We start from the raw sequence: 19,462 nt of genomic DNA, 5'->3' as shown, positions 1-19,462 counted from the left end.
TGTCTAGGAGCGCCGTGGTTTGTAGTCGCCACTGTCCAATTTGGGTCGACATGCCAATGAGATTTATTGACATAATCACGGGGAGTGGTCCGAGTATGTGCGCGCCAAGTGGCGAGAGGAGAGCACATACAGTGCAATGTCTTGTGATACGATCCACATGTCCAGCCTAGACCAATTATTGTGTACTGCCAAATGGTATGTGCCCTTCTGCTGTGTTGGGTGGAGGTGGCGCCAAACATCTACCAGCAAATTATCAGCAATTATTTGCTGAAGTTGGCGTTGCGCTTTTGAGTAGTGGTGTGGCAGTGGGTAGGAACGATCGTGGGAGGGAAAGAGCGTTAAATTAAAGTCCCCTGCCCAAATGAGATGGGTCGAGCCTATGCTTACTATGCGTGCCCATAAGGTGATGTAGTAGTCTTCATCGTCCACGTTGGGCCCGTGGCTACACACCAGCGTGATGGAGGCAGTAGCCAGCCTTCCTCATGTTATGCAGTACCTCCCCTGTTGGTCGAGTGCAGATCCCTCCTCAATATAGGGCACCGTTTTTTTAATTAAAATTGCCACTCCCCTGGAGAAAGCAGAGTACGAGGAAAAGCATCTATGTGAAGCCCATCTTGAGGCGAATTGGGACTGTTGTGTGGGGAGGGTATGTGTTTCCTGTAGCATCGCGATGCTAACGTGGTGCCTTTCTAAGTAGGCCAAAATGTGCTGTTTCTTCCTGGGGTCCTACTCACAACAGGTAACTAATGGAAGAATCTATAGAAATCTAAATCACAATGTGTATGAATTCTCAGACTGAGCATGTGCTTTTTAAAGACTAGCACCCTCACTCACCACGAGGGTGACATGCTTCATCATTGGGTTCCCTCTTGCACACAGTGCCCGCAAGGTGCACTGTGTGGGCTACAACTCTCCTAATGGAGAGGAGCGTGAGGTGTTTTTTTTAACTCCAATGGAAACAGTGACTGAGGGGCAGAGTGCAAAATAATATCAAAAGTGTCTTAAAAACATCTCAAAAGGAAACCAAACTTTAATAACTTTCCTAATGGATGTAGATTAAAAAGTAGTGTGACGATAGGTTTAAGGATATTTCCTATCTGACTAGGTCAACATGTTTCTGCCAGGTGACAAAAAGTTCATGGCATTCATCAGGACCACTGTCTTGTCACTCTGCTATAAAGTGAAGAAAACAAAAACCATACTTATATCATGTATGTGTATTGTCGAGACCAACTGCAGTCTGGTCTTCTATCTGGAACACATGAGAAATACCATTAATAGATACAACACATCGTGATATCCAAACAACTCATACCCAAGTGATGTGAAAATTGTGCCTGCAAACATCACCACTGTGAAAATACATAAGTCAATAGTCTCACCAATTCTGGATGAGAATATCCACCTCTACCTAATACAGGTCCTTTTCAGTATGCGGGTACCTGGAGGCAAGATCAAATAACACATATAGGTCGTGAAGGAACCATCTTCTTAAGAAAAACCTGTAGACAGGATTGGTATAAAAAATTCTCTCTAACTCTAATGATGTCGCTAAAAATACATCATATTGTCTTATAGCCATTCATCTTTTCCATCTATCTCATTCATAAATGGCCCACAAATAGCATCATTGTCCTCGATGTGGCCTGCTAAAGAAATCATTTCTCAAGAGTTTTTAAAAAAAACTTTAAGCAAAGCCATGCCATAGCCTAGGTCGTGCACATTTCTTCGCACACTAACCTATGTAACAGTCTCCATATTCAGTTCCCAACTAACTGCTCAATGACTATGAGCGAAGCCTGTTAACACGAAGGAGAACTACTCGCGTACAGTCAAGACGCATACTCTCACAATGTACGCTCGTTACTAGTCACCAGCTAGTTGCTAACTCACCGTTTGTCCCCACATCAATCATCTCGTATAAAGGCCAAAAACGGGAGGGAAAATTTTGTGTTTCTTGGCCCCATTTAAACGCATCTCACTTCTTTGACCCGGAAGTAGAACCAACCATTTCCGGTTCACGGGCCGTATATGCGGCGTTCAACAATATGTATCATAGAGTTCAGCGCATATATTATTTCATTTTGTTATCGTAATTGCGCTCCTATTAAATACAGAGCTCTATTTAATCCGCCACAACTATAACAACAACGAACAACATATACAAGATGAATGATTATTATTACTACCAAACATACTGCATTGTGGGTAATGTAGTCATCAAAACCCACCAATGTGAGTATTATGTAAAAGTAGTAGAAATCAAAGAAGGTAACAAGGAAAAAACGGGGAACTTTGCAAATTACAGAAGAGCATGTATCGAGACAGCATGTTGAGCTCAATTGCACTGCCGGCAAGGTGTATTATTAGTTATAATATGTTCCATGGTATATCTTCATTTAAACCAAGGATATGGCTTTTCAACCGGAACACCCATCTTTGTTCCCTGTGAAGAAGTACTCTATCCAGAGGCCCCATATTAATATCGTACTTAGGTTTGTCAATGATTATCCAAGTAAAGTCATCTTCAGTATGTGCCTTATCCATGAAATGTTTAGTCATACGGATATTCGTTGTTTTACACCGAAAAGCACTGCGGTGATCCACCATCCTCTGTTTTACTTTCCTGGTGGTCATACCAATAAAAATCAACGAGCAAGGACATGTAATCATTTAAATGACCCCGCTCGTGTTACAGTTAGGTGCCGATCACGATCCGGCAAAAACCGGGTACGAACCGTCGGACGGAGCATAATCTCCGCCCGACGCGTACCCGGTCGTCAATTTTTACAAACAAGGAATTACGATTCGCACGGGTACACCATTACCGTACGATTCGTAAAAAAGCCCGACCGAACAAAAAACACCTACCAATGCGATCCGGGAAAGCGCCGACCTGACGTCGGGACGCTCGCAGCCAGCCATTCACGACCCAGGAATCACGATTCGCACCGACGTCACCCCGAACGGTGAATATTTTGCGGCAGCCAAAAACTACCGGGAAATCAGGACGACGCGAACAAGGACCACCAGTACGCGACGGACAGACGACGCCGCGAACAAGGAGGACCAGTACGTGACGGACACACAGGACGACGCGATCAAGGAGGACCCGTACGCGACAGGACGACGCGAGCAAGGAGTACCAGTACGCGACGGACAGACATGGACCCGAACCTACGAGTCATCCCTGCCCTCATAGCAGTACACCTCCTCTACAGGTTACGACGCAGACGCCGCAGAAGGTCAGAATAACTAAGGGAGGGGGGAAAGTGGGGTGGGGTGGGGGTGGCACGACCAGGGCAGGCCACAAAACAACCACATAAGTCACACACCACACATGGCCTGGACATACCTGACTCCCATGCCCTGGTCACCACGAGGGGGTGGGGGCGTGTCCTGATAAGCCAGCGACCGCCACAACGGAAGTCCGTCACCACGCGAACCGGCAACACAACCAGACAGGTACGTCCCGTACCCACGCCTGAAGAGCGTGGGTACAAGTCGGACCACGCCCACACACGTCACCCCAACAATGGCGGGACGGATCGCACCCACGTGGCAAAGGCCTGGGTACGGGCCGCACAAACATCACATAGCGTGGGGACGGATATGTACGGACCCTACCCCCACCCCGTATGCAAGGAGCGTACCCCCCAGCCCAACAGTGCAAGTACGACCCGTACCCCCACCCGCGTATGCATGGAGCGTACCCCCACCCCAACAGTGTAAGTTCGACCCGAACCCTCACCCGCGTATGCATGGAGCGTACCCCCCATGCCAACAGTGTAAGTACGACTCGAACCCCCACCCACGAATGCAAGGAGCGTACCCCCCAGCCCAACAGTGTAAGTACGACCCGTACCCCCACCCGCGTATGCAAGGAGCGTACCCCCCATGCCAACAGTGTCAGTACGACCCGTACCCCCACCCGCGGACGTACGGAGCGTACCCCCACCCCAACAGTGTAAGTTCGACCCGTACCCTCACCCGCGTATGCATGGAGCGTACCCCCCATGCCAACAGTGTAAGTACGACCCGTACCCCCACCCGCGAATGCAAGGAGCGTACCCCCCAGCCCAACAGTGTAAGTACGACCCGTACCCCCACCCGCGAATGCAAGGAGCGTACCCCCCAGCCCAACAGTGTAAGTACAACCCGTACCCCCACCCGCAAATGCAAGGAGCGTACCCCCCAGCCCAACAGTGTAAGTACGACCCGTACCCCCATCCGCGAATGCAAGGAGCGTACCCCCCAGCCCAACAGTGTAAGTACGACCCGTACCCCCACCCGCAAATGCAAGGAGCGTACCCCCCATGCCAACAGTGTAAGTACGACCCGTACCCCCACCCGCGAATGCAAGGAGCGTACCCCCCAGCCCAACAGTGTAAGTACGACCCGTACCCCCACCCGCGAATGCAAGGAGCGTACCCCCCAGCCCAACAGTGTAAGTACGACCCGTACCCCCACCCGCAAATGCAAGGAGCGTACCCCCCAGCCCAACAGTGTAAGTACGACCCGTACCCCCACCCGCGAATGCAAGGAGCGTACCCCCCAGCCCAACAGTGTAAGTACGACCCGTACCCCCACCCGCAAATGCAAGGAGCGTACCCCCCAGCCCAACAGTGTAAGTACGACCCGTACCCCCACCCGCGAATGCAAGGAGCGTACCCCCAGCCCAACAGTGTAAGTACGACCCGTACCCCCACCCGCGAATGCAAGGAGCGTACCCCCCAGCCCAACAGTGTAAGTACGACCCGTACCCCCACCCGCGTATGCAAGGAGCGTACCCCCCATGCCAACAGTGTCAGTACGACCCGTACCCCCACCCGCGGACGTACGGAGCGTACCCCCACCCCAACAGTGTAAGTTCGACCCGTACCCTCACCCGCGTATGCATGGAGCGTACCCCCCATGCCAACAGTGTAAGTACGACTCGAACCCCCACCCACGAATGCAAGGAGCGTACCCCCCAGCCCAACAGTGTAAGTACGACCCGTACCCACACCCGCGGACGTACAGAGCGTACCCCCACCACACCAGTGTCAGTAGACTCGTACCCTCACCTCGAATGCATTGAGCGTACCCCCACCGTGTATGTGCCAAGCGCACATATCCTGAAATCGGAGGTGTGTGTGCAGAGTCCACCCAGCAGTGCCCTGAGACAGGAGGGGTGGGTGTGGAGTCCTCCCAGCAGTGCCCTGAGACAGGAGGGGTGGGTGCCTATCACTCCCAGCAGTGCCCTGAGACAGGAGGGGTGGGTGTGGAGTCCTCCCAGCAGTGCCCTGACACAGGAGGGGTGGGTGTGGAGTCCTCCCAGCAGTGCCCTGAGACAGGAGGGGTGGGTGCAGAGTCCTCCCAGCAGTGCCATTTGACAGGAGGGGTGGGTGCCTATCACTCCCAGCAGTGCCCTGAGACAGGAGGGGTGTGTGCAGAGTCCTCCCAGCAGTGCCCTGAGACAGGAGGGGTGGGTGCAGAGTCCTCCCAGCAGTGCCCTGAGACAGGAGGGGTGGGTGTGGAGTCCTCCCAGCAGTGCCCTGACACAGGAGGGGTGGGTGTGGAGTCCTCCCAGCAGTGCCCTGAGACAGGAGGGGTGGGTGCAGAGTCCTCCCAGCAGTGCCCTGAGACAGGAGGGGTGGGTGCCTATCACTCCCAGCAGTGCCCTGAGACAGGAGGGGTGTGTGCAGAGTCCTCCCAGCAGTGCCCTGAGACAGGAGGGGTGGGTGCCTATCACTCCCAGCAGTGCCCTGAGACAGGAGGGGTGTGTGCAGAGTCCTCCCAGCAGTGCCCTGAGACAGGAGGGGTGGGTGCCCATCACTCCCAGCAGTGCCCTGAGACAGGAGGGGTGTAACACATGTGTGTGAGGCCAGAATTATCCACATGCATACTGGCTACAAGGGAACATGTCCCCATGAACTCATGTCAACAGACTCCACACACAAGTACAGTGATCACCAAGGATGCCACGATTGTTGCAGGTGGAGACATGGCCCTGCATGCATGGCCAAAGTAGAAGGGCTCCGTCACACACACAGCTCATGTAGACACAGCTCTGCGCTAAACATTGGGAACACCCTGCAGGGAAGAAAGCTGGGTACACAGAGGAAGGAATACACCCTGGGACAAGTGCACCATGCAGTAACTGCTTACATGAACAAAGAAAGTTAGCCAACACCTTGTGATGGCACACAGATCACAGGGTCCCACCAATGAGCAGTACACTACTACATATCCCACACACCCAAACCCTTACACACCACCCAAAACCATGTAGCAGCCCCACCAACACCAATACCAGCATAGCAGTAGTGTGATAATGAAAACAAAATTAAGCTTTATTCAGCATGAGCACAATGTCCGTGGATCGCAGGCAGTTCAATCTTCACAAAGCCCATAGGGCAGTCAATGATTCTCAGCTGGATGGGGGACACAGTGGGATGCGTGTCCCCTACCTTGCCTGCACAGTCAAATGGCATCGTCTTCCACACTGGTGAGGGCATCAGGGGGGGGGGGAAGCAACAGGCACCGCAGGGACATCAGGGCAAAGGGGCGGCGTTGTGGGTGCAGGGATGGAGGACTCCACCACAGGGGGTGGGTCAGTGCCAAAGGCGGAGGCCAGGATGGCACTACACACCTTTGCAAGGTCCTCCAGGGAGTCCCCTGCACCCGAAGGGACCTCAGGCCCCAAGGAGGGGGGGGGGGTCAGAGGGATGGGTCGCAGCGCCACCGGGGGAGGGTGGAGACAGGGGGGGAGACTCAACCACCCTGACCGGGGACCTCCTTGACCGCTTGCGTGGTGGTGTAACTGTGGGGCTCAGGGACAGAGCGGCCATGAAGGAGTCCTTGGGGGAGATGTGGCCAGGAGAGCTGAGGGGAGGGGATTTGGAGGGAGTGGACTGGGTGGAATGCGGACTCCCACTATGGCTGCGTGTCACACGTTTGCCCCCCGACCCAGTGGGTGTGCCTACCTCACCCTGTGTGTGCGTGTCAGGAGGAGTGCGGTGGACCTTCCCTGCTGGTGTGGTGCCCGTGTCCGTTGATGTGGGTGCATGCCGACGTCTGGGTGTACGTGTGACAGGCATGGGAGTGGGAAGTGTGGATGGGGCAGGGGTAGGTGGGGGGAGGTCGCGCTGCAGGAGACCCACTGCTGCAGTCAGTGTGGAGTCGATGGACCTCAGCAAGTTGCGTTGGTCAGCCTGCGATGAATGAATGCCCTCCAAGAAAGCCTCGATGTTGGTGAGGGTTTTGCCGTGGGCATGGAGGACATTAAGGATCGCAGCCTGACCAACCTGCAGTTGCCGCTGGATGTCCACAGACTCTGCATTGGCGGCAGCAGTGGAGACAGGGGCAGGGGGTGCGGTGCCTGGCAGGAAGGAGACATGCTGTGACCGGGCACGCTGGGAAGGGACACGAGCAAGTGGGAGGCGGCTGGTGGAAACTGAGGGGGCGGTGCGAGGTGTTGTTCCGCTGTCAGCTGCTGGTGCAGCCTCCGCCCACTCGGAGACATCGTCCCCGGACCTGTCAGCTTCGTAGTCTGATGTGCCAGTCGACAGGTCCTTGGCCACACTCTCCTCCGCCTCTGTCCCACTCGATGTGCCAGACCCGATGTCACGGCTGGCACTGGTGCTCGGTCCCTCCGCCTGGTCTGTGTCCATGTCTCCCTCTGTGTCCCCCGACGATGCTGTGGGCAGGGTGGAGAGACAGAAATTAATCAGACACCTGTACACATCTGTCACATGAGTCCAATCTACATAGGTAACATTGCATGGCCTGAAAAGGAAGATCCCTAACATCTACTGAACAGGGTACCGATGTAGGGCATGAAACACACAGTTGGTTGAGCCACCATGCCACTGAAATACCATGGAGAGCATGAGACAATAGCTAAACACAGGAAAAGGAGTCTGACATAGCACCCAGGCCCTGGGGACAATCCAGCACTGCATCTGCACCACACAGCATTGGCGAAAATACCGATGACCAGGGACCATATCCATGAACTTGAGACACATGCTGCATAGGTAATGCTGAAAACATGCACAACATGACTCGGTCACTGCACATTGCGTGTGTGTCCAGACACATCACACACTGCCCAGACCCAGCAAGTGGTAATCAGGATTTAACACATAGGCATTGCCCGCCCCAACAAGACCCTACACGAGGCAAATTGTTGAGACACAGGTGGCACCAACATCTCATAGTCTGGGTGATACACACAGGGGCAGGCAAAAAGCAAGATTGGACGCCAAACAGCCAAGGTGCGCCTGTACAAATAATGAGGTACCAGTGCCCATCCTCAGATGAGTATAACAAGACACACAGGCACTGGCAACTGTGAGTATGAAGAAGGACAATCAGGTCAGGCTGCACAGTGGACACCTGTACAAAATAGCACGTCTATATACATGGTGACAGGGGACAATGGCACAGAGCACAACTTACGCTGTAGACACTGACAGTGGGCACGTTTATGATGACACATACACCACTGAGGAAAAGGTGCCCCAGGGGACAGTAGTGGGCACGCAACTACATGCTACTGAATGGTAATGACTGCAACACACGTCACCATCCCTGCACTATGTGTATCGCACACTCATGCACATCATGTCACAGGCCACTACATGGGACATGCGCGCTGTAAGGCATGACACATGAGAGACCAACTCCCATGTCTGGAGTCAGCATCAGTGCCAACTGACATGGAACCCACATGCAGTGAACTTGACAGTGCACAGGCAAGGTCCCACAACCTGTTACACACCACCCCCACACATGATGCTACAGTCATTGTTCCCGTGGACAAAGCGCCAGCCTACATTACCCTGTGAAGGAGTGACTACACACAGACCAGGGAACACATTGCAAGGAGGGGAAGGGTGGCAGGGGCACAGCGCTATACTGGGGCAAACAGGATCTGCACAGCACCTTTAAACCCTGCCAGTGAATTCATGCTACTGTGCCCTTACAAATGCCGGTGACACACAACAAACACACATGTACCTACCCCCTTCCGGCTGCTGCATCGCCTGTAAGCGCCTCTCCAGGTCTGGAAAGACCACCGGCAGCACACGCCTGTGGAGGTGGCTCAGACGGCGGCGGCCGCGGTTCTTGTGGCTCTCAGGTGAGTCCCCCAGCAGGAGCCGTGCAATCCTCCGCGTCCAGCACCGGATATCCTGCCAGCGTTTCCTCACCTGGGGCAGGCTCCGCCTCCGACCATCCACACCCCTCACGGCACTGACGGCGGTCAGCCAGATCTGCTCCTTGGCAGTGGCGCCTACCTGTGAGGAGGAACAAGTGACACCACATCAATACACCAGCCACATGTCACAGAGAGACATATGGGTACAAATTAGCTGGTTACAACAAGGCATGTCATGCAGCCAACGCATTGCACCTTTGTCATAGGGACATCATCCCCTGGTGAGGGAAAAAGCACTACGTGCCACAGTGGGTACACAGGTGGAATGATGGCAATGTCACAATCAATGATCAAGGCTCACACTGTGCATCACACCCACCCCTCCTGTCTCAGGGCACTGCTGTGAGTGATAGGCCCCCACCCCTCCTGTCTCAGGGCACTGCTGTGAGTGATAGTCCCCCACCCCTCCTGTCTCAGGGCACTGCTGGGAGACATCAGGCACCCCCCCCTGGGACCCCCCCGACAGTACATGGCATGTGTGTTACACCTGGACGCAATGGCAGAAGTCACAGTCACCACATAGGGACAGTCTGTGGCAGTGGCCTATGCACTCACCTGATACCCTGGTCGCCCATACAGCATGGAGTACTGTGGGAGGATCACATCCAGCAGAGCCATGTTCTCCTCCAGGGTGAATGGCTGTGTCCTCTCCACAGCCCTTGACATGGTTCCAGGGAATCAGTAGCAGCAGCTGGGTCGACGAATGCAAAGATGTGCAGGCAAGTGCTCCCTCATGGGACCTGGCTGCCTTATATGTGCCCTTCTGCCCAGTCTCATGCACAGGAGTACAGAGAGATTGGTCACTCACATTTGCATCCTATGTTTCCACCAATCCCTTCAAACCTAGCAGTCTGTGGGTTCTCTATCGGTTTCATTCTCCTGCATGATGTCAGCCCCACAAACACATTGCAACAAAGTAGACAAATTCCAACTGACTTCTGCTGTGCACCTTCCAGAACAATTTCGAATTTTGAACTTGGTCTCCATGACAACCAGCATGCATGTAGGCCTTAATACTTGTCCCCTATGTAATTTGGAGCATCACACACAGGTACGGTGCGTGTGGGGGCCCTAGGGCACCCCAAATGCATGGCAACGGCCCGTACATGCATGCCTACGCTCTCCATCACTATGGGTCTGCACGCGTATGCGTACCCGTAGTGGCACGGACCGTACACTCGCATCTACTCTTACTATCACTATGGGTCTGCACGCGTATGCGTACCCGTAGTGGTACGGACCGTACACTCGCATCTACGCTCTCTATCACTATGGGTCTGCACGCGTATGCGTACTCGTAGTGATAGTGAGCGTAGATGTGAGTGTACGGTCCGTACCACTACGGGTACGCATACGCGTGCAGACCCATAGTGATAGTGAGCGTAGATGCGAGTGTACGGTCCGTACCACTACGGGTACGCATACGCGTGCAGACCCATAGTGATAGTGAGCGTAGATGCGAGTGTACGGTCCGTACCACTACGGGTACGCATACGCGTGCAGACCCATAGTGATAGTGAGCGTAGATGCGAGTGTACGGTCCGTACCACTACGGGTACGCATACGCGTGCAGACCCATAGTGATAGTGAGCGTAGATGTGAGTGTACGGTCCGTACCACTACGGGTACGCATACGCGTGCAGACCCATAGTGATAGTGAGCGTAGATGCGAGTGTACGGTCCGTACCACTACGGGTACGCATACGCGTGCAGAGCCATAGTGATAGTGAGCGTAGATGTGAGTGTACGGTCCGTACCACTACGGGTACGCATACGCGTGCAGACCCATAGTGATAGTGAGCGTAGATGTGAGTGTACGGTCCGTACCACTACGGGTACGCATACGCGTGCAGACCCATAGTGATAGGGCCGTACACACGCATCTACGCTCACTATCACTATGGGTCTGCACGCGTATGCGTACCCGTAGTGGTACGGACCGTACACTCGCATCTACGCTCGCCATCACGATGGGTACACATACGGCAGCACTCCCACAGTGATTTGGGAACATGCACAGGCCCTCTCAGCAGCAGTACGGCGGATTTTACACATCACTGTGGTGATAGGCGACACACATGTAGGAATAGGGCGGACATACTTGTCCATGGATGGACATACTTGTCCAGGAATGGACATCAAGGCATCGTCTGTGCATTACCACATGTGTGGGGCACAGGTGTCACAGGCTGTGATGTGGAACATGCCTCCTGAGTGGAGAAGGCACCAGATGTATGATGAGATGTGTACATGTGTACTGTGTGAGGGTGCAATGTGTGCCAGGCATGCCCTTGACTCCTTTGACATGTGTGCATGTGGGACTGCGCACTTGGGGTGAGCGTCACTGGCATGGCACGGACACCAACACACGGAAGTGTCCCATGATGCCCGGTACAGGGGTCATGACACATGACTTGTCACTACCCACAGTGCACAATGTGACTATGCCATATATGTGTCCGGGATTTACATCAGGTTGATGTTGTAGCACCCTCAAAAGCTGCAGCCGTTGCAGCAACCAACATGTGGCTGTGTGTAGATTGTCATTGCACACTGTTCCCAACACCATGCCACATGTGTTATCGGATGTGAGGTGCACATGTATGCAAGGGACACGGAGTAGCGTGACAAGGCCATGTCAGCAAACTCACAAGGAATGTGTGGTGAGTCATGACATGTGCACCTTCATGGCAAGGTGTGTGGGCTGGACTAGTGTAATGTCATGTGACCTGTGGCTCAAGTGTTCCGCTGCCAGTCTCTGCAATCGGCATCACACTTCTGCTGATGTGTGGGTGTATGTCACTCCTGTCTTGCGTCGGGCAGTGCACTTGCACTGGGACACAGCTATTTCCATGGCGTGGCATGGGGAGGTTCTCAATCACCGTGTGTAGCTGGGTCTTGGAAGGAGTGTCACCTTGCATCCATACGTGTCCTGGGCATGTAGCACATGCCTGACTCCCTATGTGGCATGTGTGTATTGCCAGATTTACATGTGCTCAGTAGACATGAGTTGTTCTCGTAGTGCACTCACTCTTCCTTGTCACTTCCAAATTACTGCAGAGCGCCTCCTGTTGCCCGAAGAATTCCAGACTTGGCCACCATGCAGGAGAATGACAGGATCCGGCTCTACCGCTTCACCCAACCGTTGATTCTGGAGCTGACGGCGAGACTGGCACCACACCTGCAACCGCAGCACAGGTATCCTACGGCACTGACACCCCAGCTGAAGGTAATGGCTGCCCTACATTTCCTTGCCACGGGTACCTTCCAAAATACCATAGCTCATGTTGGTGGCATGTCCCAGAGCATGTTCAGCGGTGTGCTGCATGATTTCTTGGAGGCCATGTTGATTCACCTGGATGACTTCATCAAGTTCCCAACCCCTGAACAGATGACTGAGGTCAAGCGTGGTTTCTATGCCCTGGGAGGGATGCCCCATGTCATTGGGTCCATAGATGGGACACATGTAGGTTTGGTACCACCACACGCACGGGAGGTGGCGTACCGCAATCGGAAGCACTACCACTTCATCAATGCCCTTGTGGTGTGTCTGTCCAACATGGTGATTTCACATGTCTGTGCTCGTTTCCCAGGATCAGCACACGATGCCTACATCATGAGGCGTAGCGGGATGCCTGATATGATGTTGCAGCTGCGCAACGAACGGGCATGTGTTGTTGGTGGGTACAGTCTGTCTGTCCTGTATTCTGTTTGGCCGAGCAGCACTACCGCTTCGCCAGTTCTAACGATATCCATGTGCTTTCCATTTAGGGGACGCTGGCTATCCCAACATGCCTTGGCTGCTGACACCTCTCCGCAACCCCATCACGCCGGCCCAGCTCCGCTACAACACCGCCCATGGCCGGACAAGGCGAGTGATAGAGAGGACGTTTGGCATGCTGAAGAGCCGATTCCGGTGCCTCCACAAGACCGGCGGCGCACTCCCATATGCCCCGGCAAAGGTTTGCAAGATCTTCATGGTCTGCTGCATGCTGCACAACATGGCAGTTGAAAGAGCTGTGCCACTCATCCTGAATCAACATGACGAGGACCATCCACCCGTGGAGGACGAAGGGCTTGGCAATGGGGCTAGTGATGTGGAGGATGTGGAGCCGCAAGAGGACATCCGGACTCGGCTCATACGCGACTTCTTTGCTTAGTGGTGAGTACCAGTGTCTGAGTGTGCACGCCTTGGTCCCCGTGTGGCATGTGTTGTGATGCGTGTCTCCACCTGCATGTATGGCACGTGAGTCAGAGGTGTGTGTGGGTGTGTCACTGGAGTGATGGTGGCAGTGATGGTAGTATTTCCCCACTCATAATTGTGACCTAGCATGTTGTCATCCATACATGTGTCGAGTCAATGCACATGCAAGTGGCTGTGCTTTTTGTGGCTGACTTCTTGTGTGTCTCTCTTCCCCAGGTACCTGCGCATGCCGTCTTCTGGTTGCATTGTTGTGGCACTGCTATTCCTCATGGACATGGCATCGTGGGCTGACTCAGCGTTACAGGCACGGACACGTTTGGAAGTCTCCATGGGGTAAGGGATGCATCTGGGGTGTATTGGGTGTGGCAGTTGTTCACGATGTGTGCACACTGCCCCGGTCGGGGTTTGGTTCCTCTGCAGACATGTGGCATCCCCATGAGACACGACATGCAGCTGGGTACACCTGAATAGATGGGCTGCCTGGTTGTCAGTCATCAGTGATGGGATAGTGGATTGTGATGAAGGCATCAATGTGTGTGACACTGCCCTCGGACACATACGGTTAACATTGTCTTGACATGGCGTGGGACTTCCACATCAGCGGATGTATGGTGTATGGCAGTCTCTCCGTGAGCAGCTGTGGGTATTTAGCTGTTAGCCGACACTTGTGTGACAGTTCCATGGCTATCACGCATTTGTGCTGCAGAAGGGGGGTGCCAGTGTTGGAGCTACATGTTACTCCACATGATGTGTTCATGTGTACTTCAAGTTGCCTCTGCAATCCCAAAAACATGACTATTAAAGGTGTCCCTATGCCTCCAAGGTGCCTCTTCTCAGTCAATGCTGGTGTGTTGGCACGGTGCATCCTGCATGTCTGGCATGGTATTCCCTGATTGTGGCTATGTGTCAATGTGTCGAGTGGCAAGATGCAAGCTGTGTGTGTGTGCTGAGACTGTGTATTGGGCATGATGTCCATGACTGTGTGGGTATTGTGACATGTGCCATCCCCATGCATCCAACGTTGTCCATGACCCCATTCTCTGCATCCACCGGACTCAAGCTTGCAGGACATGGTTCTGCCACCTGTCTACACATACCTGGGTGCCCCCCAGGACACGGGCCAGGATCCCTGACCTCTGCGCATGACTGTTGCTGTACTCAATGTGTCTGTCAGCACGGTTGTTCGGCCACCCCCTCAGCTGGTTCTGACCATCACGGGTGTGTATGGTGCTCCATGTCTGTCTTGCCTAAAAAACTGTGACCCATGTGTCCTGTGCCAGACTCAGGCCCCAGGGTGTGGATGGTTGAAGTGAACAGATGACTCAGGCATGTTTAGACTGTACAAGACACATGTTAGGTAATAATGCTACCAGCAGGCATCTACTCTTAATAGTGTGATTTATTATTGGGGGGGGGGGGGGACAAAGTGAGGGGCTTTCCGGGATTAGGGAATCCAAAGTTCAGTAGGGGAGTTGGTGTCCTTGCCATTGGAAATCCTCAGAGTCCATGCCACAGTCTTTGTCAACATTGGTCAGCCAGTGACCAGCAGGGCCATGTGGCAGAGAATGTCTCTTGATGCTGTGATGCTGTTGCTCCAGTGGGCCAGGTGCCAGGCCAGGTGTCCTGGGAGATGGTGATGTAGCAGCCACCCTCACGGTCCTTTCCGTGGACGACCCGGCTTCCTGCGGGGAACCTCAGCAGCAGGCCGTGACGACGTCTGGGATGCTCCGTCGGATGTTTCCTCCTCCTCCTCATGATCCCTCCCTGTGGGTGGTGATGTTCTCCGCCTTCTGGCACAGGGAGGGTCGGCCATGGTGTCGGCCATCCGACGGAGTTCAGCGTGAATCCCCTGGGACGCCGTCACTTGCTCAGCCTGTCTGTCCTCCATCCTCCGTTGGTGTACCTGTAGACAGGCTATTAGCTCCGCATGTTGCTGGGCCTGCTGGACCTTGATCCCCTCGAGGACGGACACAACCTGGGCCATGCCCGTGGTGTCCTGCCGGTATGAGTCCAGGATGTTACGGACATGGGAAAATACCGGATCCCCAGCCAACTGGTCAGGCTCGCGCCTCCGCCGTCCTCCACTCCCACCACCCCTGCCGACTTGCGTCTGGCCTGCACTTGTGGGCACATCGGGTCTCCGGGACCCCTGAGGGGTGGCATTGGCGTTGTCGCCTGCCTCCTCCTGGGTGCCCGGGACACCGTGTCCCTCCTGGCGAGCCTGGCTGCATTGTGGTGTTGGGGCAGGGATCCTGGGTGTCTCCTGGGATGTGGCAGGAGTGGGGGTGGTGGTTGGCACGGTTGTACCTGACGCAGGTGCTGCAGGTGGTTGGACACCAGAGGGGCCAGGTCGGTCGGGGTCGTCCGCAGAGTGGTGAGAGTGGTCGCTGCCGGTGGGATCGGTCTCCTGCAGATCCGGGTCCTGTGAGTGTTCCCCCCCAGTGTTGGGGGGTGCAGCACGACGTTGACCTGTGTGTGAGAGAGAAAATGTTAATTTGGATCCATGCAACATCCATGTTTCATCCGTTACAAAGTTGGCACATTTCCTCTTGGAATTAGGATCTGTCTTGCATTCCACTCACAGTGCACTTGTGCATGTGTGTGTCCCTTGGGCACCAATTTGGCCCCTTTAACTATGTACACAGTCTTACTTGCTGCGTCAAGTGTGACTGCAGTCAGCAGTGGAGTGTGCATGTGTGCCGAGCTATGCATTTGCGCCTTCCTTGTAGCACTGTACATGTGCACATGGAGTGGATCCACACACTTATATGATGCAGGTGGCTGTCCTTGTGCTCGTGTACAGGTTGTGACATGGCCCTGCGTTTTGCCATGATGAAGAGGGGGGGTTCTGGCACTGGCCACCCTTGTCTACATGCACGCAGTCCACCTGCTGACGAGCAGACATTCCCACACACCAAAGGACTGATTTGCTCTCCCTGTGTCTCCCTCCTTCTCTGTCCCCCTCTCCCTCCCTCTCTGTCCCCCTCTCCCTCCCTCTGTGTGTCAGCCTCCTCCCTGTGTCCATCTTCCTGTGTCTCCCTCCCTCTCTGTCCCCCTCTCCCTCCCTCTCTGTCCCCCTCTCCCTCCCTCTGTGTGTCAGCCTCCTCCCTCTGTCCATCTTCCTGTGTCTCCCTCCCTCTCTGTCCCCCTCTCCCTCCCTCTCTGTCCCCCTCTCCCTCCCTCTGTGTGTCAGCCTCCTCCCTCTGTCCGTCTCCCTCCCTCTCAGTCCCCCTCTCCCTCCCTCTGTGTCCCCCTCTCCCTCCCTCCGTGTGTCACCCTCTGTCACCTTGGCCCAGCTTCCTGGGCACACACTGTTAGCAGATCTTTGAGTGGCCCTTGGCCTGTTGATGTGAGTTTGTTTCTGATCTCCAGGCACCCATTTTGTCTGCTGTGTGTCTGTGCGCTGCTGCTGTGGTGGTGTGTGCTGCCACTCTTTCACACTGTTGGCTGTTCATTAGCTGCTGGCATGTGCAAAACAGTGCCTTCACCCCCATGTGTTGATGCAAGGCGTCCGCCATTTGCTGGCAAGTCATTCCTGTGTTGGGACACACTGTTTGTCTGGCTGTGACCTAGGCCATATGGGCAGAGGGCATTGTTGTCTGCTTTGGAGTCGCACTATGTGATTCTTGGTGCCCAGCCTCCCGCCATCCGGGTTACCGTGTCATGTGTTGTTGTCTTCTGTGGCCTGTGACTTGACATTGTCCAGCTGGGTGCATGGGGCATGGTGGCAGCAGTGGCATGTGCCTGCTCATGGAGTGTGGTTGAGTAATGCGATGGCTTGTGGTGGTTGCGTGCCTGTTATTAATTTTGGTTGTGGTTGCAGTTCCCCCCATGTGAGGTGCGTTGTTTGTGTACTCACCCGGGTCTCGGAGTCCTTCTACTCCTTCAACTGCCTCCACCGGCAGTATGGCCATCACCCTCTCCTCCCAGGGATGGTACTGTACGGCTCTGCGGGAGGGCCCTCCTCCGGTGGCGTTGGCCTGGTCGTGTTCTTCCTGTCTCTTGGCTCTGACCCTCCTCCGCAGATCGTACCACCTGTTCTGGCAATCCTGCTTGGTCCTCCTGGTGTCCGCAACAGCATTCACAGCATCGACGATGGTCTGCCACATGGCTGTTTTGGCTGCCTGGCTGGTGCTTCTGACCAATGTTCCAAAGATCTGTGGCTCGACTCTGAGGATTTGATCAACAAGGACCTCCAACTCTCGGTGACTGAACTTTGGATTCTTGGTAGTGGGCATGGTGAGGGGTGTGGGTGGGGATGGTGTGGGTGTGGGGGGGGTGTGGATGTTGGGGGGGGGTGTGGATGGTTGTGTGTGTGTGTGAATGTGATGAGAGGGTGTTTGTGAGGGTGGTCGTGTGAAGGTGTGCAAGTGTAAGATGTGGTGTCGCTTGTAGTCTGGTTCTGTGGTGTCTGGCAGCAGTGGGTCTGTTGCAAAGGCTCATGGTTTGTGTGTGTGGGCCCTTTTCATTGGTCCATGGGTGGGTGTGGCAGTGTTTGAATTTTGGGTGGGTGTGTTATAAGGAGTGGTGGTGTATTGGGCCTCTGTTTGTTTTTGACAGTTGCAGGTCAGTGATTGTGTTATTTTAGTGGTTGTTGGCCATGTTTAGTGGCTGTGTGCCTTTCGAATGGTGTATTGTTGTGTTGTTTTGTTTTGTCCTTGTTGTGTACGTGCGTTTTGAGCGTGTGTACGGTGTGTACATGGGCCATTTGGTTGTACGATTATGTCCTTGTGTGTGGCTTTGTACGACTCGTACATGCGGTTGTGATGTTGGGGCATGGGGTGCGCTCCGTACTTAGGAGGTTGTGTTGGGGGTGCGCCAGGAACGTACTGGGGTGGGGGTACGACTGGAACGTACTGGGGTGTGGGTACGACTGGAACGTACTGGGGTGTGGGTAGACGGGGCTATGACACGTCCTGGGGTGGGGGTGTGGCTCGCACGTACTGGGGTGTAGGTACACGGGGGGTACGACACGTACTGGGGTGGGGGTACGACTGGAACGTACTGGGGTGTGGGTACGACTGGAACGTACTGGGGTGTGGGTGGACGGGGCTATGACACGTCCTGGGGTGGGGGTGTGGCTCGCACGTACTGGGGTGTAGGTACACGGGGGGTACGACACGTACAGGGGTGGGGGGGTGTACATGGACGGTGGTACGACACGTACTGGGGTGGGGGGGTGTACATTGACGGTGGTACGACACGTACTGGGGTGGGGGTACGACTGGAACGTACTGGGGTGTGGGTAGACGGGGCTATGACACGTCCTGGGGTGGGGGTGTGGCTCGCACGTACTGGGGTGTAGGTACACGGGGGGTACGACACGTACTGGGGTGGGGGTACGACTGGAACGTACTGGGGTGTGGGTAGACGGGGCTATGACACGTCCTGGGGTGGGGGTGTGGCTCGCACGTACTGGGGTGTAGGTACACGGGGGGTACGACACGTACAGGGGTGGGGGGGTGTCCATGGACGATGGTACGACACGTACTGGGGTGGGGGGGTGTACATTGACGGTGGTACGACACGTACTGGGGTGGGGGTACGACTGGAACGTACTGGGGTGTGGGTGGACGGGGCTATGACACGTCCTGGGGTGGGGGTGTGGCTCGCACGTACTGGGGTGTAGGTACACGGGGGGTACGACACGTACAGGGGTGGGGGGGTGTCCATGGACGATGGTACGACACGTACTGGGGTGGGGGGGTGTACATTGACGGTGGTACGACACGTACTGGGGTGGGGGTACGACTGGAACGTACTGGGGTGTGGGTGGACGGGGCTATGACACGTCCTGGGGTGGGGGTGTGGCTCGCACGTACTGGGGTGTAGGTACACGGGGGGTACGACACGTACAGGGGTGGGGGGGTGTACATGGACGGTGGTACGACACGTACTGGGGTGGGGGGGTGTACATTGACGGTGGTACGACACGTACTGGGGTGGGGGTACGACTGGAACGTACTGGGGTGTGGGTAGACGGGGCTATGACACGTCCTGGGGTGGGGGTGTGGCTCGCACGTACTGGGGTGTAGGTACACGGGGGGTACGAC

This window comes from Triturus cristatus, chromosome 2_2 (genome assembly GCF_964204655.1).
Source record: "Triturus cristatus chromosome 2_2, aTriCri1.1, whole genome shotgun sequence".
In the NCBI taxonomy this organism is placed as follows: Eukaryota; Metazoa; Chordata; class Amphibia; order Caudata; family Salamandridae; genus Triturus; species Triturus cristatus.
The sequence above is the reverse complement of the archived record's forward strand: the minus strand, read 5'-3'. Positions refer to the sequence as shown.